Source organism: Idiotropiscis lumnitzeri, chromosome 11, assembly GCF_059441095.1.
Source record: "Idiotropiscis lumnitzeri isolate Australia: NSW breed Sydney's pygmy pipehorse chromosome 11, RoL_Ilum_1.0, whole genome shotgun sequence".
In the NCBI taxonomy this organism is placed as follows: Eukaryota; Metazoa; Chordata; class Actinopteri; order Syngnathiformes; family Syngnathidae; genus Idiotropiscis; species Idiotropiscis lumnitzeri.
Genome location: NC_142401.1, coordinates 7,464,945 through 7,488,597, shown reverse-complemented (window position 1 = coordinate 7,488,597; position 23,653 = coordinate 7,464,945). Strand labels below are relative to the sequence as shown.

The window sequence follows — 23,653 nt, the reverse complement described above, 5'->3', positions numbered from 1 at the left end:
TAGAGTTGCCGTAAAGATAGTTACTGTTTATCCAACATGTGTTTAAAATAAAATATATAATAGCAACTAGAGTTGGGTGATGTGACGATAAATATTGTGAAGAAGTAGAAAAAAAATTGTGTCCCTTTTTCATATGTCCGTAATTTGTCGTGTGGAGCAATCAGTGAACAATTAGGAATGACGGAAAATGCACGTGTGGTCCAAACGGCATACTGTACAACTGGAAAATATTAAATAAATCAAAAAACAAAATCAGATTAGTTGCAACAAACTTCTGGTTCATCCTCGAACCTACAGAAACTATGTACGATTATCCTGCCCCCTGGTGGCTAGGTTGCGCACATCAGAAGGAGCAGCACAATCTCCGTTGAATAATCATTATGTAAACCTGAAGGGCTGTTTGTGCGTATCATCGCCGAGAACCGACGAGCTACAGATACCCTAATTGGTCTGCCATATTGTCATGAGCAGCCAGGACAGTGATTTTTTTTGTTTCTAATTCCTCATCGCAATTTCTCTTCCTGGCACTATGAGGAAGCGAGACAGGTTGAGGCCTTGTGATTTGTGTGACCAATATTAACTCATTTGATCGCAGCCGTTTTGACGAGAGGGAACACCTCAATCACAGCGTTTTTTTCTGGATTTTGATTGATTTTGCAAGGCCTACAGAATATTGTATTCTAAAGATATAAAAACATGGAACAATGACGCAAAAAAAAAAGGCATAAATACGTCTTCGGGAGGTAGGGACTACAAATTCGAAAACGTATATATATACACGTCTTATGGATTGAATAAGTTAATTAAAAAAATTTTCTATGATAAATTAGTCGCCCCAAAAAACAGGCCAAGCGCAAGCATTCTTCATATATACTCATCTGGCCCCTCCATCATGTTTGAATGTTTTCCGTCCCATTTACCCCAGATCAGTTTCCAGCCAAACATCAAAGAGGAAAACCTCACGGTGTATGTGAGCTGAATGGTACATGAAAACATGCACATCTGGTGAAGGGATTGAGAATTACACCAATGAAACGCAAAACTGGTTGTTAATAAACAAATTCAAACATTGACTTTTCTGGGAGAGCTTAATGAAAGAAAGAAACGGTTTATACGTGTGACAATCAAAGTGTGTGTCAAATTTCTGTCTCGCGCCTCTGCAAGTCGTCACGCACAGCTTCAACTGTTGTGTTTGGGTTGGTGTGAGTGTGTGCTTGTCACTGACACACACACATACACACACACACACACTTGCAGACTGAACACTCCTTCCCAGACTTTGGTCACAAGTGCCAAAAAATGAAGGGAGTCCTTGAGGAATTGAATGAGACCCTCCCTCATTTTTCTTTGGCTCCCTGTCCTTCCCAACCTGCATGCAAGTGTGTGCACAAACATCTTGTTAGCACATCTTTGACTTCATCGGACTGGGACTCCAAATTATTTCATTTTAAGGCCGTGCGATGTGTGTTCAGTTGTGCGACGATGCTCAAGTGTTGACTGCGGCCGTGCTTTTGCGTGAACATATGAAAGCTGCGATGACCTTTCATGTTCCGTGTTTGGTCCTAGTTTTCCCAATGCCATTGCTGTGAGGCCACTGTGATTACTTTTGATTTGTACTTTCTCATTTATTATTTTAAGGACCATCTTTGTGTGATTATGCAAACAGCACAAGAGTGCATGTGCAGCTTGAGTTGTTGTTATTTGGAAAACACGCACACGCCTGGGCACTCCATTTGCTCTCTTTTTTTGTGTAATTTGTTGTACACGCTACGGCTTGTCGCTTATTTGTATTTATTTCGGGCTTCTCCTCAGCTCTCAAGGCATTGTGGGACTTAACTGGGGCTTGTTTGTAAACATCGACCGCGGCAAGTTTTATTGTAGTGCCGCTTTAGTTTATTCCCAGAAGGCTGCTAAAGCTCACAGTTTGTTAATACCGTACATGCCACACTCCCTCCCTGCCTCTCGCTTTCCAAACGCCGTTTCTCTCATACGCAAATAAACAACGCAACAAGGGAAACTGATTCAACAAGAAAAGAGAAGCATGGAAGAATTTTGCTTCTGCACACACGCCACAATCAGCGCGACTATACTGGTGGGATCAGCGGCTCTGTGACACTTTGGGTGAACACTGCCATATTTTTCTTTAATTAAGCCCAGGGAAAAAAAAAAAATCTTGTCGGACAGCCAACCGAGCTCATGAAGCCACTTGTGTTTTAATTTAATTACCTGTCCACTTTGATAATTGTTCACCCTGATTAACATGGGGCAGAAGGGTTCTGAAATCCGAATGGGGGAGATGAGAACCAGATCCATTCTTTTATGCAGCCGGCTCCTGTCGAGGCTCTGCCCAGTTTTGTCGCCCTTACATCATCATGGCCCAAACTGTGCTTCTTGAGTCACACAGCCGTATGATGAAGAAGCACACACATGCGAGACTTCACAAAACATCTACCTGAGATTTGCTCATAGAGTTGCTAACAATTTGTTTTTAATTGATTTTTCCCAACACTCCGAACAAAATATATTTTTGTTGATGAAACTTTTTTTTCTAACTCAGTGCTTGCTATTACGTGATTCTTTTTTCAGAGCCAGTTTGGACTAACGCGTTCAAAAACAACTGTGCCATCCCCGTCCTCCTTAAAATCAACAAATAGGGTGGGCCGGTAACCTCCAAAATGTCAGCTGCATGCCACTAACGTGTTTTGAGCGCACAACTTCTGACAGTTTTGTAGAGAAAACTGGCGGCAACTAGAATACCACAAGCAATTTGGATCAAACAAAACTCAAAAAGGCATTCATGATATTCATCAAAGACTAGAACCTAGTGCAAAACATTTACAATGGTTTCAATTGTAAATTTAATTGCCTGTGATGTTGTATAATTTGGAATTAGTCCACAATTGTTGTGGAAGAATTATGGCTCAAACGTCTCACAGAACCACTGCCAGGCATAAAGTTGTCAGACCTCAGCAAATTTTACGAGCGGTCGCTTCTGCACTACTTGGAAAAAGCTAGTAAGCTAAGCTACAAGCTAGTTGACATTAAATTGTGCTTAGCTACACCGAAGCCACACATCACAGATACACAGCAGGCTAATTAGCCCCGTATAACGCTACTTTTGCCTAACACTTGCAGCTACTTCTTGATTTCACCTGTAGGTGCCACTTGTGTCTCTTCAAAGGATGACACATTTTTGCAGCTTGATCTCCTCAAGCCAGCAGTCTCACAAAACATGTTGTTTGTTGCATCAGAGTGAATAACACCATTTCAACCCCCCCCCCCCAAAAAAAAGCTGCCATTTTGCATTGAAATTAGAGAAGTTAGAAAGCTGATTTAGGCTTCACAGTAAAAAAAAAAAAATGTCGGGTGAACTCAAAAACAACAAACTGCAATAACCTTTTTAAGTTCATTCAAGTAAATGTTTAAAGTTGTAAACTAGTAAAGGGGAGTTGTTCCTTTTATTGAATAAACAACTCGCTTGCCTTTGTTCTGCGAACAAATATTGTTGCCAAAAAAAAGCCAGTGATTTATATTTTAAAGTTTTTCAACTTTAATTACTTATTAATTGCCTGTTTTAGCTCCTCAAAAAATACAAAATAAATTGTGTTTTTTTTTTTTTTTAGAATGTACTGTTTTCACTATAAAAGAACGGACATGCTAAGCTCAACAACAACCACATACAAACATGATATAATGAAAATGATTGATTTGATTGATTTCAGCCTCCATTGAAGAAATTAAAAAAAAAATGCAGGTCTTCATACGACTAAAAATGTCTCATCATGACGGGGTGGGCATACATTTCATGGACACAAACAAATTGTATAATGTGAATCTGAAAGTAGAAATACGTGATCAAAATTAATAGTTTTTTTTTTTAAATGACTTGTGGACAGTTAAACCATGTAAAAATTGTACCATTTAACTACTACGACATTCAATTAAAATAAAGTAAATTTGAAGTGATCTCTCATTGGACTGCAATGTTTGACAACCTTGAATTTCCTCACGTTGCCAAATTTTCATGTTGACTGAATGATTCTGATGGGCATGCCAAAGACACTTTATTGTGATCCTGAGCCGTTAAAGACGTGTTTTGCAGATATAAACATGATCAAATTCAAACAAAAAGTGACGGACGCAAATGAGAAAAGGATCCAGTTGGACACGCGCTCACGCCGACATACAGTATACATATTTTTAGCATTATTGATCCTACTAATGAATGTATGGTGATTTACTGCAGCTGTGGCCCTTTTGTGAATTGCCGCTCTGATAGACTGCCGTCGTTTCCCCACGGTAAAAGCTTCGATAAAGAAAAACTAGGAGGCTGAATCCCTTTTAATAGCCCACGACAAATTATTCCAAGATTCCCTTTTGAGTTATAACACACTTTTTTTTTTTCTTCCTCCTCAAGCATTTTTTTTTCTTTTTTTCTGCCACGACAGGCATGATGTAATTCCTAAATTTCTTGAGAGACAGTAATCTCAACACTGATTATGCTGTCAATTAGTAAATGAATGAGGCGGTGAGGGAGAAAAAGGTGGTAATAACTCTGCAAAAGGAGTTGTCAGGATTCCAAAATACATCAAGGACGTCGTGAGCTATGCAGACAGTAAAAACTGTCCAATCACAATATAACTGTCTACTTGCAAGGAAAGCATACACCGGCAGTGAACTCAATTAAACGCTTTTTTTTTTTTGTTATTTGTGGAATAAAGTTTTATTTAAAGAGTGACATCAGTCCTTTACACCTAAATCAATATGCCGTGGGAGAGAATTTAAGTTATCTACATTTTTAGCTTCCTCGTGTTCGCGACTGCTTGGATTGCCAATTGCTGAGGCAATTATGCGCCAGTTTGGATTTAAAAACACGGCAGATGTGTCAGTGCAGAAAAGGTAAGAAAAAAAAAAAAAGTTCATGAAAGTGAAATGTTCTCTTTGAATCTTTTTTGTGTGTGTGCGTGGGTGTGGGTTGTTTTTCTGAGCTTCCGCGCAGGCAAACCATCTGTTGTTCCCTGACTACATAATGGCAACACTCAGCCGGGGATGCAAGGATGTCAAAAGGTCAGTGGCTTGCCCTAAAAAAAAAAAAAAAAAAAAAAAGAAATCCTTGTACATTTGAATTTCTTTCAACCATTTTTAAATTTAAAATTGCAAGCTTGTTGTAACCCAATTCCTCTTCATTAAAAGATGTTTTTAATTCCTTTTTTTGTTGTTTAGCCTGACTTTTCAGGCAGTTGCGTTGGCCTTGGTTGATAATGTGTTTAGACTAAAAATATTGAATGTGTTTTTCACTCCGATTATACTTTATTGCTTTTGTTCTTGGTTACCCAAAGAGTCCAAAATAAAATGACGCTTAAAGTTTGAAGCATGCATGGATCACAACAACTAAGCTTCATAGCTTGTTTTTTTTTGACACAATTAAAATGTTTCTAAATTCTGCTCCTCTGAATATATGTGATGAGCCGGTCACATAAAATTGCAGCAAATGATCTATTGCCGAAAGAGGAGCGCAGGCGCAAAGTGACAACGCAACTGTTGCATTTCAGTGTATCCCAGAAAAAAATGAAAACATAATTTGTTGTCCAAATGTACACGAGTCGAATGCCCCGAACGTTGCGCAATTTAGATCAAATAAAAATTGGAGATCATACCGTCATTAAATGTGACTAAAGTATGTATTTGCTTTTTCTTTGATCTGATGCGTCTTTGTGACGCCGCGACTGCCGGCCAAAGTTGACCGGAGTGAGGAAAAGTGATGATAACCATAGAACCAGAAATTGAACTGACCTTGACATTGGGAAAGGTCTGACTGCCTAGTGTAATATGAGCAATACAATTCATGATTATACGTGTATACGAATGAATTAACCCGGCAGGTGCTGATTTAAATAGGCTTATTGTATGCTAAGCAACATCAAACAAAATTCCAGCAATAACTATAAAGCACCACGAAACAACAGAAATGCTCTGAAAACACTTTGCCGTCGCCACTTGATTCCGTGTCTGTCAAAGCTAAACACTTACTTTTTTTCCCGATTTGTATTTAATTTCAATATTATAATGTAATGCAATGCATGCTTTCCGATCTGCATTTTTTTTCTTCATAATGCCATGCAGTATTAACTTGTACCCTTGGCATTATTATTATCATTATTTACAGAAATCATGCACTGCACACATAATGTTTATTCTGAATATTTATAATCTATTATTTCCTTAATTTTCTAAAATTTTGTTGGCCAAATGCTAAAAAACAAAACAAAAAAAAAGGACTCTTGAGGCAGATGAAGAACGTTGTATGTTGTTACTTCCTCAAACTTTTCTGTATTTTTTTTTTTTAACTTGCGCATGTGAGAGTCAATACCCCAGGCATTATGGGAAAAAAAAAACGTTTTTAGTATTTAGCCTACAAGAACGTTCAAACATATTTGCAAATATGTTCAAATGTAATTGCAAATATGTTCAAAGGTAATTTGGCATTTAAAAATGTTTGCTCCCCATTAGCAATTACACACAATCACATGGCACATATACACAAACAACCATTCACACTCCCACATCCTTCAATTTGAAGTCTTTAATTAACCAAATGTATGTTTTTGGAATGTGGGAGGAAGCCAGAGAGACCCAAGCATAGGAAGAAGCGTTGATGTAGGATGTCCATTGCTGAGATTTGAACTTGCAACCTCAGAACCATAAGACAGACGTGTTAACCAAACCCAAAGTGGTATGCTACCTTATAAGCAACTTTTTTTTTTTTTGAAGCATTTCTTTCTTAAGCCAGTTGCTCATTTTCCTACCTTGTGATTTCATGTGCTTTGTACACCATTGTTTAAGCAGAGAGGCTTTTGACCTTTAACAAACACTTTACAAAACACTTTCACAAAAACGAGCCGATGAATAGACCATCTGTCGTTTTTTTTTTACATTAGGGATGAAGAATGCAATAAGAATCACTCAAGACACGAAGCACAAGTGATTGTTGAGCTGGAGAAGACGCAAGTATCCCCGAAGAGAAATCAAATCCTCCCGCATAAGGGGAAAAAAGGAGAGAGAGGCGCTGTTTCCTATTGTAGTGGATTTTTTTTTGAAAAGGCGCACCTGCTTTTAGAGGCATTACGGTATAGCGCACAAACTGTCCCCGTGCAGTACGCGCGCACACACACGCGCACGCACGCACACACGCTGCCCTGGTAATTCAAGGCTGATTTCCAGCGAGGGAGCGTCAGAGTGGATGGCAAAAAAGAGCGGAGCGGCGGCGGACGAAGTTTGTGGCGCTGGAAAAAAAAAAGAAGCAGAAAGACGAAACGAGAGAGGCTTTTTTTTTGGCGAGATAGCGGGAGAGGCGAGCGGAGCAGAAGTTGCGCTCGGTGGCACACTTTGAGCGGCACAATTGTTGTGACTTGACTCCAGAGGCGCACAAAAGAAGCGAACAACAAGAAGAGGACTAACTCGCGAGCACGCTTTTGTCGTCTTCGCTTCTCTTCTCTTCGCTTTTATTTTTGCCCCCCATCGTTTTTATTTTTATTTTTTGTTTTTGAAGTTCCTTTTATTTTTGTTTGCGTGTGCGTGTATCTCTCTCTCTCTCTCTCCCACCGGCGCGTGTGGCCTTTTTGTCACCGAGAGAGCGAGTGGACGCACGGGGGGCCGAGAGGAGCCGGAGCCGGGCTGCCCACATGGTCCAACCGCTGGCGTGAAAGTTGACTTCTTCCCAACACAAGAGAACAGGTTCATGCACAGCACACGCACACGCGCGCAAGCCCACTCACACTATCTATCGCATTGTCTTGTCCACGCTGCGCGAACACGCGACTTTTCTCCCACTTTTCGTCTCGTTTGTCAACTTTTAAGTCGCTCAAACCACGTGGAAAGGTGTCTCTTATTAGTTCCACCGTGACTACTTTAACGCACTATCGTGTGTTGTACGCGTGTGTGTGCTTTTTCAGTCTCCTTTTTGCCTCTAAACATTAAAAAAAAAAAAAAACTCTAAAATGGGACTTTTCTCATTGCACTACAATAGAAAATCCAAAAGGTACTCCAACTGCTTCTCGAGACATTTTATAAAATATATGTAATTTTTTTTTTATATATATATAAAACTTATTTCTGGATAAGTATTTCTTTGCCGAGGATGCCATTGTTAAGATTCTCAGCGCTCGAGTAACTTTGAGTCCGTCTTTTATTTACAAGCAAATTATAACGTCCCTCTTAATGAATCCCCACACGTCTTTTGACCATAAACGCCGACGTGAAGTTATGTGGTGGTAATTTTACAACACATGAGCTTTCAAGTCCAGCTGTTTTTTTTAAGTGTTATTATAATTTATTTTAAACTTTGTATCACAGTGTTTTTTATTATGATTTAAATGCCCCCCTCACTCATGATAATAAACTCATTGTGTTAAAAAGAAAGAGAGAAGGGAAAAAAAAAAGCTCTCTTGTCAAAAGGTCAGGGAACAATACCTTCTTTTCAAACCCGTTTTGACTTTTTGAAATTTTAACCGTCGTGTGTGACCTGGCTGATTTTCTTATAAGTGGGGATTTTGCTAATTTTTACACGACGTTACAATAAAATTGGAACAGCACGGAGGAAAGTTGCCTCTGTATCGTAAAGTTGAAGTGCATCTGTGTGCTTTCTTTTATATTGAAAACACTTTCTGGAATGCAAAAATAACAATTAAAATGCATTTTGTAATTTGAAAAAAATTATTTAGCATTTTTTATTTGATCACAAAATGTAAATATATATATATATATATATATATATATACTTATAAGTGTGCAATTAATTATGTATTTTTAACAACATTGTTGCAAACTCAGTCTGAGATCCGAAAGGTAGGCCTACATGTTACACATAAATACTTAAATTGAGTTATTATGGATGTGAAATATCAAGTGGCTAAAAATGTTGTAAACGTAAAAACTTCAATTAATTGCAGCAGCTTGTTGTGTGTCAATGCGGTGGCCAGCATCCTTGCCACTTGATGGATGGTCGTCAAGACATTTGTCAAAAAATTATTTTCTTTACTATGTCATCCAGCTCTCATTTTTTCCCCCCTTGTCTTTTGTTTCCTTTCCATCTTCCTCGCTGGCTTGTTCCTCCACTGAGACGCTCTCCTAATTGCTCTTTAACAAAAGATGCAAAAGCTCTCAATCACGCTTTATGACCTTGTCACATTTGTGGTGTCAGACAGATACTTGGTGGCGACTGCCTACCATCAAATTGGAATTTCATGTCGATTGAAAGGAGGGGGGGGAAAAAGCATACGCTTGCTGTCAAATACACTCAGGCCTCCTTTAAAAGTCTCAAAAGTGAGATAAGAACTATGTGAAGTATATATTTTTGTGTATTCCCATTACTTTCAATGAACCGAGTCTGGCAGAAAAGAAATGCATGTGCTAAAATGCAGCCATTTGAAAAGAAATGTCAGGAATCCTCAGCGTATGTCAACAGCATTTTTAGGCTCTTCTTGAGTGTTTTAACCAAAATGAATATTTGATTTACAAGTTGGATTCGGAATGCTGCATTTTCGAGGACCATCAGTCATTTTACAGCACAAAACAAAGACATGTAACAATATTTGCATTTTTGATTTTGCACTTATATTTGAGGGGATCTAATCAAATGCCATTTATCAACCTTGTGAAGGTTAAGACGTTCAGATTTTTTTGTCTAATTCATTCCCCGTGCTGACATTAGAAACTTTTGATGGAATTTTTTAAGCCATATCAAAACAAAAGGCTGTTAAACGTGATTGTTGCGAAGGAAACAACTTTGTGTGTGTGAGGCTTACTTTCCCTTGCTCTTGTCCACGATTGTGCAGTTGCCTGACCGTCACCCTTTTTTGAAATTTTAATTTTTTTGCCTCCACACTTTTGCTTCTTTTCTCTTTTCTTGTCTCATCCATCCCGACAGCTGTGTCTTTTCCATGTCACGTTTTGTTTGTCGTGCGCTGCTGGGCCGGACTTCTATCAGACCGAGCCTTTCCGACAGAACAGGCGGTTAAGTGCGTATGTGTGTCTTTTTGACATTCAGACATTGTGTGTGTGTGACGGTGTGTGATTGTCTAGAGGTTGGTAAAATTTGCAATCAATCTCATCTGCTTAAAAAAAAAAAAAAGTCGGATTAAAAGCCGTGCTGACATGATTGTTTTAGTCATAAACTCACTCAGAGGGTCCTCTCACCTTCATCAGAAGTGTATGTGTACAATGAGGAGTATGTACAAAAGTACTTTTTTTTTTTTTTTCTTTTTTTTTTTTTAAATTCACCTGTGCTGCTCCAGTGAAAATGGACACGATTTGAAGTTTTAAATGCCCTGCGCGTCGGCAGTGTCCGTAATATGCTGCGAACCCCAGCCCACGAGTCTGAGTGGGCTTTTGCATGCAAAGTGATGTTGAAGAGTGCCCATATATGACATTGCTATGGTAAACATGGATGCTGAGCTCCTGGCAGATTTTCTTTCTATGGTGCCACTTACCTGCAATAATAACTGAAATGGTAACATTTTCATTGAGGGTGGAGAGCAAGTAAAAAAAAAAAAAAAAAATTCCGTGCAGGCAGTGGAAAAAAAAAATAATTATTTTAAGTGGTGGTGTTGAAATGAACGTTAATGCTTTGCATTACACCATTGTGAAGGATGTAACAATTGAGTTAACATATGTTGAAAAACGGCATTTTATTTCAATGCTCGTGATCTGATCCTTTTATAGCGATAGAATATGCCGGATCATGGCAGTTCTGAACGTAATGTAACTGACAAATTTGTTGAAGTACAGCAAGTGGGAGAATGTTCAGGTTGCGTATTCAAGTGATTGACGGCATGGTGAAACTGCCGCCACATTGCTTTAGACTGAGTCCTGATTATACATGTGGTTCAAATTGAGCTTGTTATTTAGGAGAAGTACGGGGCTCAATGTTTGTGTGTGTGTGTGTGTGTGTTTGTGTGAGCGTGCACATTTAATAAATCCCTGCACATTTTTCAAAGATGAGATGTGTTTTCCTGACGGGTCAGGAGGCAAACGTCGTACAGTAAAGTTGCAGGAGTGCAAGGCGAGGAAGAACAGGAGGAGAAGAAGGCAGGGAGAAAAAGAATGAAAGATGCCCGGAGACACATCTTAAATCGATGTTGGCCGCCCGTGAGCGAGGTGTGTGTTCGCTTTTGTTGCCTTGCGTCTTTTAAAAGAGCTGTCACGGCCTCAAACCTTCGTTTGTTTGAAACTCTTTGGTTAGACGACTCGTTGATTTTCGATTCACGTGTCTGACATGAGACTTATCCTAATTTTATATGGGCAAGGCTCATTTTGAGTTATTTTGAGTCGTTCCACGGAACGCCAGCCCATTAACAGCTGATGGATGTGGGAAGGAGTGACCCAACAGTTCGAAGCGGAAGGGACTGTTTCCTATGAGCGGGTGGCGGTGGCGGGTGGGAGGTTGTGGTGGTTGTCGGGGGGGGGGGGGGGGTGAAAAGGGAAGTGAGGGACAGAGAGGAAGATAGAACATAAGAGTGAAAAGGCTGGTAGGAGCGTCCGAGAGTTCTTGAGGCGTGGGTCATTACAGCTGAGGAAGCATTAGATCAGCCTCTCCAGGGTGCGTTTGGCACCTGAGGCCATGGTTGGAGCAAAGAGCTGGAACTGAAGGGGTGGGGCACGCTTGGTTGTGTGCGTGTGTGTTTCTTGGTGGTGGGGGTGCTGTCAATGTGAAGTCTGGAGGAATGAGAGCGAATCGGAAAGTAAGGCGGCGGCGGCGGCGGCGGTCGGGGCTTTTCAAGTTTGGCCGACAGAAGGAGTCGCGAAGGAGCATGAGGTCTTGCTCATCTGAATGGTGTTAGTCCTTAGCTAGCTAAAACCAATCAAATGCTTAGATTTTTTTTTTTTTTTTGTCGAGTAAAAAATGCTATCGGTGGGAATGCAATAATATTGCGTCACAAAATAAACTCAGCGGCAACATTCACGCAAAACTGGACGGTCAAGCAGAGTGACTTCTTTTGATTGACAAGTGACTGTCACTTTAAATATTACAGTTACTCTACAGATGGTAAAGACGCAATATTGCACAAACCAAAATACTTGACTATTTTTAAACATTTTTAGGCCAAGTAAAACGAGAACCAGTAAAACAATCAATCGTAGCCAATCGGAAAAAAAGGGACAATAACAGCATATCAGGGAGAAAGGACTACATGTGATAAAACATCGAACTAAAAGAGGAATAAGATTCAGCTTTTCTACATTTTCACTGACCTAAAAGCCCGTTTGAAGAAAACACAATGAGCTATGAGGAACTAACACACTCATTGAAATGGAGCATCTTGACGAACATTCACTCATTGGTCGTCGAGTCGCGTGCTAACTCCGCTGACAGCTTTATTTGTGTTATGGATTTTCCTTCACGCCGTCCCGACTCCCTTTCCTCCCGTTCCTATCCCCATAGTCAGCTCCCCTCGCCTCCGACCCGCTGACCTTTTTGTAAGCGCTTCATCAGAGAGCCGTTGGTGTTTTCTAAGGCGCCACGACAGACTGACAGGGCGGCCGTCAATCGAGCGGAGGAGCGAGGGGAGCAGATCAGTGGAAAGCTTCGCTCGGGAACAACAATGTGACTCAACTTTGCGCGGCGCCGCTTTAGAGCGTATCGAAAAGGATGGTCGTGAAGGCTAGGTGACAGCCGCGAAGTGCGCGTCTCGTGGCATTATGGCGACGCCGAGGCGCGTTTCATAAATCGTCTGACTGGAGCGACGTGCTACCGGCCTCTCGAGTGCAGACTCGTTCACTTACTCCGATTTATTTCAGTTAGCCTAATTGACACTTTTAAATACGCCATTATTTTGTCTTTCCTCATTTGATTTGACCGTGAATCTGATTTGCTGCGTATGTAGTCACTTAGGCATGCATCAGAATATTTGGCGTGAGCATACGCGCACTTTTAGTCTGTGCCCCTGTTCCACGTCACGGTGGACCGGTGAGGTAATAACCATTTAAACGCATCTCATTATACCTTCTAATCCGTCAAGTATCGGGATGTTGGCAAACGCAGGCAAAAACGTTGCCGGGGCTCTTTTATGGTATTAGTATTTGTGGTATTAGTTCCGGGGGGACACGGGATGCCGACTTAAGCTATTAGCATGTGAGGCGGCGTGCGGGAGGATCCATCCCCTGACAGGACGAGCTGTTAGCCAGTGTTGGACTAAATCACAATAGGCGGCCCGGCTTGACGGATTGACGGAGCTTTTGACACCCGTCTGGACCGCCCTTTTCCTTCCTCTGCTGCAGCTTGTAACCTCACATGGGAGATTAGAAGAGGCCAGTGCTTGGGAACTTTGAGTCTTTCTAAATAGTTTGCTTATCTTCTCCGGAGGAAAAAAAACAATAAGACTTTTTTTTTTTTTTTTAACTCCTGCTTTGTGCATGGCTTTGCTCCTCAAGGTAAAGACACTGGGCAGGCTTTACTCAGTAGGGGGCTGCTCGAGCCACTATCAGGAGTAGAGGGGATGCTGTTGCCCTGTGGATACACTTTGTGTGTGTGTGTGTGTGTGTGTGCGTGCACATTCAATTAACTGTCAATCACCGCGTGACCCTGCACCTCTCTCTCCTCCCCGGACTGAATTCCTCTGGTTTTAGGTTCTGTTTTTCAAGCGGCTGAGGCGGAGAAGAAAAAGCAAACAGGTCATCAGTTTTCCCAACTTGTATGTATTCTTTAGGGCAATTCGTCACTGTGAGGAGATTGTCTTATATTATTTTTTTTAAGATGATTTAATCAGCGCTACAGATGAGGTTTAAAGGCTTCAGTCAAAAAAGGGAGGATTGAGATCTTTGAGATTGTTTTTTTTTTTTTTTTTTTTTTTCTTTCCACTTTGTGCTCCTTGACCGGGCATTGAAGCTGGTATTGGTGCGCATGTGCTTCCACATGCGCGTCTGTGTGCGGTGGGCATTGTTGGCCGAGAGACATCTGCCACTAGATTATTCCCAGCTGTTATCTGAATAATTGTGTAATCCCCTCCTCCCTAACGCCCTTCCTCCACCTTCCTTGCCCCCTTGTCTCCTCTTCCTCCGCGGTGGGGAGGGATGAGCCTCCTTTTTGAGCCACTTGATTATGAATGCGTGAATGTGTAAATGCACCGGCCACTTCATTGCAACTGTCAATGCTAGAATTTTTTTATTTTTTAAATACTTAATCCAATTCAGATTAGCAACACCAGAGGGATTGGACATGAAACAATTTCCTATTGTATTTTATAACATTGTGCAGGTGTACCTAATGTTTTGTCTCGCAAGCATATCGATATATGTTGCTGTTGTCACCGGATATTTTCTGACATTTGTACAGGGATTCAAACACACGTACACACCTGCCTCCGACTTTGCCCTTCCTCCCCTTCCCTCTTCCTCCCCTTTGGCTCTCGGGGAAATAAAAAGTATCCTAATCCCGCTAGATCAAGATTGCTGTCCAGCGCGGCTTTGCCAGCCTGTGAATTAGAGACAGCTCTCATGTTCCTAAGGAGGGAAGGCCGTGTGTGTGTCTGTGTGTGTGTGTGTCTGTGTCTGTGTGTTTGTGTTGTTAGGCTTTGAAGACTTGCGGGATTGAGAGGGGATGCGGTGGGAGGGCTCTGTAAGAAAAGAAAAAGGGCAATTAAAAAGTAGGAGCGAATGAAGTGGGAGATTTGTATTTTTGTGTTGACAAAATTGCATGTGATCCTATCAAGGAAATTATGTGGGCATTCGGCGTTTAGACATTAAAATAACCACTTTTATTTATGAAGTGTTGCTCTTTTGCAACAGAATCACACCAATTCAAAAATGAAAGGATTTTTTTTCAAGTTAATTTATTTGTCCTTATTTGTGCTAATCAAATAATCTGCATTCCCCCCCCCATTTATAACAAGCCTCTGTAAATGGGATTTGTTTCCCAGTTTTCATTCCACTCCCCAAGCTCCAATAAGCCACCTCCACGTTGAACTTCCGACTCTCTTTATTCTCCTTTCGCTTCTTCTTCCTCTTCTCCTCGCCTCTTTTTTCCGTCCCTGACTCTCGCTGTCAAGCCTGTTGTCTCTAATTATGGCGGCTCTGCGTTCCCTCTCAGCCTCTTCATTACATCCCGGCTGTCATCACAGTTTACTTCCAACATTTGCTACCTCTCCTCGCACTTGTTCAATAGCCATCATTTAATTCTGTAGCAGCGATTTGACAGGAATGTGGCGCAAGATCAATCAATCAGACCCTCCAGCGCATTCAACACAATACAGCTGAATTATTGAAAATGAAGACGTTTCATACGCATTCCCATCCCATTTGTTAACTAAATATTTTCCTGCTGGGCCGTCAGGGATTAATACACATTTCTCATTTGGCTGCCGTGTAATCTCATAGATGTGTGTATGGTTTCATCGTATAAAAGGTCACAAATTGTGTTTGGTGGTCTGAATAAACTGCTGGCTGAATGAACATTTTGTCGCTACACCTCCTTGTCCCTGAAATAAATTAGATGGCGCACTGACTATGGAGTACAAAATCCGCTTTACTCCTCCTATTAAGTTTTTTTGTCAGTAAGTAAAAGAGGAAAAGCCGCGTTGAAAGGCGCCTGTTGGCTAGCGAAGGTCGTCGCTGCCGAATGCAATCGGTAGGCTTAATGCGCAACATGTGCTGTTGCAGTTTTGCATTGTCTAAAGGTCACTTCGTAACAGTTTATCAGGCCCGCGTTGTGCGTTGTCAACAGCAGGGAGGAGACTTACAGTGGGAAGACGAGGACAGATGGGACAGGACGCTGAGCGATAGACAGGCGTTTTGATTTTTGATTGCCCGAAGAGTGGGCCGACAGAAGGGAAGGAGGGATGAAAGTGAGGTAAACTTTGGGGTGCAGACGGCAGAAACATCACATGACTGATACCCACTCTTTTTCCGTTCACGTGGTGTGCTCTAGCGGGATTTTCTGCTCTTCTCATAGGGCGGATCAGTGCACTGTTTGACCTCCAATAAAAAGGTCAAGATGGTCCCGTTGAGGTGTCATACACCTCCTAAACGCGACTCCACCCTGGAGGCGGGGAATGATGAGAAGGGGAGGAGTGGGCCCGGCTCTCAATCCCCTGAATTTGAATGTCTCATCCCCTGCCCCCACACCTCCTCCCACAGGGTTAATTGAAGGGGAAATTGATAGTTGTGTGCGGTAATTGTGGCTTTAAGAATTCTCCCATCTCCCAGGGAGAAAGATGAGGGCAGCTGGAGTAAAGAGAGGAAAATATGGGCGCGGGAGGGGGGCAAAATCTGGACAGATGGAACTACGACCAACTCCACCCTGGAGCTTTAATGGAGGGGCTGACTGGCTGATGAGGGAACGCGTTGATTGGTTGATCTTGAAATCTCGCTGGATTCTAATATTCATCCCATTGATGATCCAATCACAGAAATATTCCATACTCCTGATTCTTCCCTCTTATTCCCCTCCTCATGTGCCCCCCACTTCTTCCTCCTCCTCCTCCTCCCAATCTTTCCTCGCCTCCCTGAGGAGGCCGGGATGGACAGATGAGCCGAGTGCGCTGTATCTGTTCCGTTCTGCTCTGCTGATCGCTGAAGTAGAGAGAGAACTTATCTTCGTCTGATGGCACTGAATGGACTCTCTCGCTCTCTTTCTCTCCCCCTCCCTCCCTCTGAGAGGGGCTTTCCTTTGCCAGGGGCAGAGATTTTATAATTAGTATTCCTCCCGAAATAGAAAACTAGTTTTCTTAGGTGAAGTCACCCTCTGATGAGTAAATCTAGCAGGATATGGAATGAAGTGAAATCTATGTCAAGGAACTCTATTTTTTGATCACTTCTCTCGTTCACTTTTGCCCAAACAAATATATCAGCCCACCCATCCGATCGTAAATCTGACTCGATTTCCATAATAGGTCAGTGTATTCGTTTATTGCAAACCAGGAAGTAGGGATGGGCATTTGGACGAAATTTCCTTGACCGGACAACTCCAGTTCTTGAAGGCCACTCTTCTGCATGTTTTAGATGTTTCCCTCCTTCAATACACCTGATCATCTGAATCATAAGGACTTGATCTTTCAATTGTGCCCATGCTAAAATGTGACTATTGCTGTCATTGGCTCCCATTTTTTCCCCCCTCCGTTTTCTCCGCCCTTCGTTCCCTCCTCTGACTCTCCCTGCTGCCCCCTTTTTTTTCTTCCCCTCCTCCTCTCTCCTTTTGCTTTCTCTGTCCGTTAATGAGAATGTGTTAACGAGAAAGAAAGATCTATTGGGCGTAGCACAATTTATCAGTACAACGGAGGTTCGGAAGAGGGGAGGGAAAAAAAAATAAAAGACGTCGGCGACGGGTCCTTCAAAGAACTCCTATTCTTGTGCTGGTGAATGTTTGATGAGACAGTGAAAAGTTCCCCCTCTAACGTCATGGTGTCTGAACAGAGGAGAACAGAACCGTTCTAATCATGCAGCACCGAAAAGAAGAAGGGGGGGAAAAAAAAAGACTTCCGACCCGATTTAATTAACTGATAAGAAACGGCTTCAAATTAATTTTTCAAGGATGTTAGATTTTGATTAAGAAGAAACTCTGAAAAGAAACAGACGAATAATCAATTTTTCTAATCAACATACTCAAACTCGAACTGGTTAATATGATAATTGAAGCAATTAGGGCAAATAGTGTTGCGCAGCATTTATGCGTTCTGTTAAAGGAATCATAATATCTTCACATCTAATTATCGCATTTCTATTTTTGTATGTGCCTACCTCTCAATTTGACTGTTCCTCCCCCCCACCCCCCATAAATCTTAACAGGATAAGGAGATAAGAAATGAGCAAGATGAAACTTTCATAGGGACACGTGAATGGGGCCTTTCATGCACCTTGATTGCAGAGGCAGTTAGGAAAGGGACTTGGGCAGAATGACTTTCTTTCTGCTGGTTTTACATTACAAGGCTGAGATGGATCTTTAGATTAACGCTGCTAATAGCCGCTGGTTTCACTATGAGTGTGTGTGTGTGGTTTGTGAGCGTGTGCCCTCGCTTATTCAGAAGCAGGCAAACGTACTCACCATTTCTAATCCGGAAAGTTTAAATCGCGTATTCAGTGAGAGGAAAATCTGATCCAACTTGAATGAAAGATTGCGCTGTTCACCTGCTAGTGGCCATAAAATGTGACTGTGGGTGTGTGTGCGTGTGCGTGGGGGCGTGTAGTTGCTAAGGTATTATAAATGAGGTGAAGAGGGGCCTGTTAGATGCAGAGAAAGTGCTGGCAGGGGGTCGGGGGACTTTACAAGAGCTGCAAGTTCTTTACTTCAAAGACGCCTTATAACCTGGACAAACACTCGCCCTGCACGCACACACACACACACACACACACGTGAGGTCCCTCTCTTTCCCCTCTCATGAGATGAGCATCCATCTCATCCTTGCTTCAGTGGCGTCTCCCACTCACTGACAAAGTGTTTGGTTGCTTTAATTATATGCTGCTCATATGATACATGCTGTTTCCATTTGCCGCCACACGCACACACACACTTATAAACACGCGCGCACACACGCGTACGCGTCAAACAAGTCAGTATTCCTGGCACAAGCCCCTGGATTGAGCATGCATATTCAATTAGCAAAACTCATTACGAAAACTTGGCATTTGTTGTTGTTTTTTTTTCTTTTCTTTCCCCTCCCTCTCCTTGTGCTGCTCCTTGTTGCGCAGAATTAATGGTTTTGATATGCTAATTAGCGGGTAATTTAATTTCAAAAGGCCTCAATTAACAGCAGCGTTGTGGACATGAGGAAGTTAAGCAGCGTAATCTAATTTGCATTAGTAACGAGCGGGGAGTAATTAGTCTCTAATTAGCCACTTCAGACAGCACTTGTGTTTACTTTCCTAATGAAGTGGAGGCCCCCTTTTTTTTTTTTTTTTTTTTTTTACAGGAAAGCCTGTGAGTAAGCAAGCGTCTTTATGAGGCGTTTGCGTGCACGTGTGAGTGTGTGGTGGTGGGGTGGCTACCACACTTTGGCTTGGGTTCCACTCACGAGCTCTGTAAACACACACAACCGAGCATAAACAAAAACTGCCCATCAAATGAATGTGTGATCTGGATGAGCTCGCTTGCACATGCATCCACAGATTGAGGCGTGTGTTTATCTGGATGATGTTGTGTTATGCAACAGCTAGCAATGTCTTCATTAGAGCCCATATTCAGAGGTTGAGCCTCATTGGGTCGGAGGAAAATGCTGTCTGAGGATTTTTTAGCCAGTCACACAATTTCCTCGCTCAGGGATTTTTGATTAACATTAGTTGTTGTCTTCTGTGTCTTATTTTGTTTATGTAGAGTTAATAACAATATTATAATATATATTTTAGCAAGTCTGGATGGTGAGGAAAAACCAAATGTCTAATTTGGTAAAAACCCTGCCTCAATAGACGGGTTTACATGGAGTCATGTATCTGATGAAAAAAGACCCGAATCACCAATTGGAATGAAAAGGCCAAATCCAAATGGAATTTTATTCAGATTCATATAAGTGCTATCTTCCTTTTTGCCAATCCAAACAAGCGTCATGGACACAGTTCAGTTGGAATAGCGAACTCCATCTCGATCAACCACGGAATGTTTACATCGATCCGCGTGTCACACGGCTGTAACATGGCCGATCTGATTAACGGGGGGAGCATGTAAGCCGGCAGATCGCAAAAGATCACCTCACAGGTGACCAGATTTCTTCATTCGGAATGATTTCAGTCAAAATGCCCAAAGAAATGTCTCTATGTAAACCCGGCTAAAGAATTTGCATTAGTGAATATAAAGTGAAAGGCACAGACACCACTGGCTTTATTTTTTTTATAATTACCCTTTTCGCAGCAGTCACTATGACTTGCGAAACATTAACTAATAGGAAACAGTAAGTGAACTTAATACAAAACCAGTGTCCACAAGTTGTTGTTTTTTAATAGAAATGTTGCATGAAGGAATAACCAATTACATTTCAACAATCTTTTAGTTACGCAATATAAGAAATTACAGCAATTACAATCTAAAGGTGGCCCGAGACATTTGCACAATACCGTATGTGTGCTGATTCTGGCATTATAGGGAATTGCATACTTGTATAACCTTCCAAAATGTTTGGATAATCTTGGCAAAGTTGGGAGTTTAGTCTGGTAGCTCAGGGAAAACACTGGATAGATAAACGTTTTCATCAGCAACAGTTTCAACTTTTCCATTCACAGACGCATCACTAACAATTTGAAAACAACATGCGTCCTCCTGGGCTTTATTTTTTATTTTTTTTGGAAGGGAGTTGGGGTGGAAGGATTGCAGGCAACAAAATAGCAGGATTTTAGGGGAGGGGGTTTGTGTGGGGGGGCCAGCAGCTGCCCTATTAGCCCAAAATCTGTTGTTCAGAGGAGGTGGGAGGAGGTGGAGCAACAAGCACTGAATGTTCACAAAAGGGGAGCACGCAGTAATGGGCATTTCAACCCTAACACGTCTTTGAGTGTACTTTTTGTCACACTTTTTCCCATAATCCATTGCAGGGGATTGAGTCTATTCCTGATAGGAAGGAGTTTTTGTCAAGGCTTTTTTTTCCCTAGGAATAATAAGAGAGGTCAGAAAGTGAGACAACTTCCTGCTTCAAAGTGCTGGGTCAGACCGCCGGTTGGCACAAGTAGTCAAGGCTCAGCAAAACACAAGCGCACGTATAGAACCTGCAGCGCTGAGAAGCTCAGACTTCAATAAATATCCAGGACAACGTCGCCGTCGTAATTAAGACTCTCGTTCGGAACGCTGACCTCCGCCAATAAAGCGCAAATTTATAGCCGCAAACATGCAGCTACATTACATACAAACACTCCAAACACATTTCGAAATAGGCAACTGATTTACAAATGAGCTGACCTGTATGTTGGCCCTGCGCTCGGATAGGCCCCCCCCCGCCGCCCCCGCCCCTGCCGGGGTGCATAAATCACAATGAAAATGCATATGCATGAGCATCTGAGGAGGTGGGGGATAAGTGCGCGCGTGTGTGCATGTGTGTGCTGCACACCATTGAGGCTTAGTTAAGTGCCTTTTATTTCATTGAGTTAAAGTTAAGAGCCGTGGACGGGCCTCACTCCACCGTGTTACTTTTGAATGGAAAGAGAAATAAAGAACTCTTCACTTTTTTTTTTTTTTTTTTTGGGATGGCACATCACAGTAATGGAAGCGAGATGACGGTTCATGTCTCTTGTGTTTTTAGTAAAAGTGGTTTTGGTGTCGGACCTTTGCCTGATGTGCGTGTGTCGAATGTGAGCTGCTTTAACCTCTGCTTGTTTTATGGACTTATGCATGGCTCTGGATGTGGCCGCTGCTCGATTAATTTACACACCGCTCACACTCGCTTGCCAAATCTCCCGTTTCTCTGCTGTCTGAAGACAGAGAAGATATTGCCCTGCGAGGTAAATAAATTACTTCCATCGATTGCTGTAGTTGTCGAGTGACTTTATCTCAGGCTGACTTGTCCAGATACGCATCAGCGTGTGACAGGGGGGGTGTTTTTTTTTTTTTTTTTAAATAATGTGCCACTGTGTCTTATTTTACATGTGTTTGTGCGGGTGACAGATCTGCCTGATGGCTATCTCTGCTTATTTAAAGCCGCCGCTAGAGTTATGTGTGTATTCTAATTGAAACATTCTGCCATGTGCATATTGAAAAGCAGATGAATTAGGCTCAAATTATCACAAAGGGATTTTGGTTCTCACCTTTTGGCCACATGGACGCTTGGAGTTTATCTCCGCCTTATTAGCCGATGACATTGTTCGCTATAAAGCAATCACCGAATCACTGATGCCAGCCTCCGCGTGTATTTTTATCAACTTAGACGACGTCTATGCGGGAACATTATAGGGACATTTTACCGCCGAGGCCCAGATGTTGCGGCGTAGGAAGAGGTTAGAAGTTCAGAGTTGAAAAGCAAAGGGTGTGCGTGCATGTGTGTGTCGGCGGGCCGGGCCCACATGCGGTTTTAATAGACGCTATGCTGACATGACTGCAGAGGCCAAGAAGCCACCGTTAAAAAAAAAAAAAAAGAAGTTTTGGAAAAAGTGTGAAAGTATGCCTCATCTGTTTAACAGTGGAACAACTGACCAGTAAAGGAGAGAAACTCATCCATGTGCTCATTTAGTCATCACATTTTATTTCATACATGATGATTCGTGTGTTTGAGGTTAAGTGTGTTTTAGGAGTTTTCTTTAAAGGAAGTTCAATGGTGTCACAGTTGAGATTTGTGAAGTATTTTTGTACCTAATTAATAGAAATTCTCGGCACTGCAAAAACATAAAATAAAATTTAAAAAAGAAATTTGGGGGGGGGGGGCTAAAACAGTTGGAACAACTATAAAGTCTAAATTATTGACATTTATGCCAACAATGTCAGTGAGCACAAAAACGCGTGAAGCCAATTTGGTGACAAGCGAGAAATAGTTCAAACGCGGGAAAGCCAATTTTCACGTGACAAAAAAACTCAATACTTTGTTGAATTGCACCAATTTCTGAATGTTTCCAAGTTTATTGCCTTGAATTTTTTTTCCTTTACTTTTTTCCCCAATAGGCCGGAATTTTCTTTTTTTTTGTCCCCTAACTTAGTGACGTGAAAAATTACCGTCATTGATCTTTGAATACTTCATTGATCCCAGGATATGTTTTGTTGTGAATACAAGGCAAGACGAAGATTAACATTGTACAAATAAATAAAAAATAACCCCGAGCAGTCATGACTTGAGTTGTTGCGTGCGATGACTTAACTGTGTAAGTTATGACAACATTCATTTTGACAGTAGCTCAGCAGCTGATGTCTAACAATGATCCCTTTGGTCATTGTGCTTAATTCCTTGAGATTGTCCAAGACGAGGGCTGCAACGCGGCAATAATTGCACATTATAACAGAGAGAAATAACAAAGTACGTTTTTAAAAGAAATGTGCGGAAAAAACATAAGGGATGTTGTTCATCGAGCGCGCTCCAACATGATTAATTGAATTGCATAAATAAGTGATGAAAACCATAATAAAACATAAACTCCATCTTCAGGGCTTGTTATGGCTCCTTATTTATTTATTCTATGCTTAACTTTTATTGCTCTGATAATGAACAAAAGTGGTCTAACCTGCATTTTTCACTTCAGATTTGCGTTATCCGCCCCGGGCCATACGATGCAAATGAGTGGCGCATAAGTGAGTGGAGAACATAAAAAAAAAAAGACTTTAAATAATGCTTGAGATGAAACAATAGTTGCATTGGATGTTGTTCTAATTGGGGCAAATGGCTGACTAAATAAACAGACTTGAGTTGCTGGCTTGGTAGATCTTTCTCATATCTGTGCTCTGGTTAAAAATTAAAATCCCAACCAGCATAAATCAGAGAGAGGAGAAAATTAATATACAGCGAGTGAAGATTAATCAGATAGCTGCGCTTTCATTGTAATTTTCTCCTTTGTCCTCAAGTGTGACAAAAACATTATTTAACATCTTTACCTTCGCTTCAGCCACTCAGGCTCGGCGTGCCGGCTGCAAACCTAACAGTGTTTTAATATTGCTGCTTGTATATTCTAATCCTGACACCACTTGAAATATAATTCCTTTGCCTATTTTAAATCATGAATGTGAAATTGCATTAAGGCAGAAGTGTGTGGGCATGAAAGCGGCGATGTTAAA

At 41.6% G+C, this 23,653-nt stretch overlaps 1 protein-coding gene across 7 annotated transcripts in view; it reads left to right on the top strand.

The window, feature by feature from the left end:
• The first annotated feature begins 7,225 nt into the window (after window positions 1–7,225).
• foxp4 (forkhead box P4) overlaps window positions 7,226–23,653 on the top strand; it is a 90,893-nt gene continuing 74,465 nt past the window's right edge. For all 7 annotated transcript variants that reach the window (XM_088309001.1, XM_088309002.1, XM_088308998.1 and 4 more), the window contains exon 1: window positions 7,226–7,734. The gene's annotated coding sequence lies outside the window, so the exon portion shown is untranslated. The remainder of the gene's footprint in view (window positions 7,735–23,653) is intronic.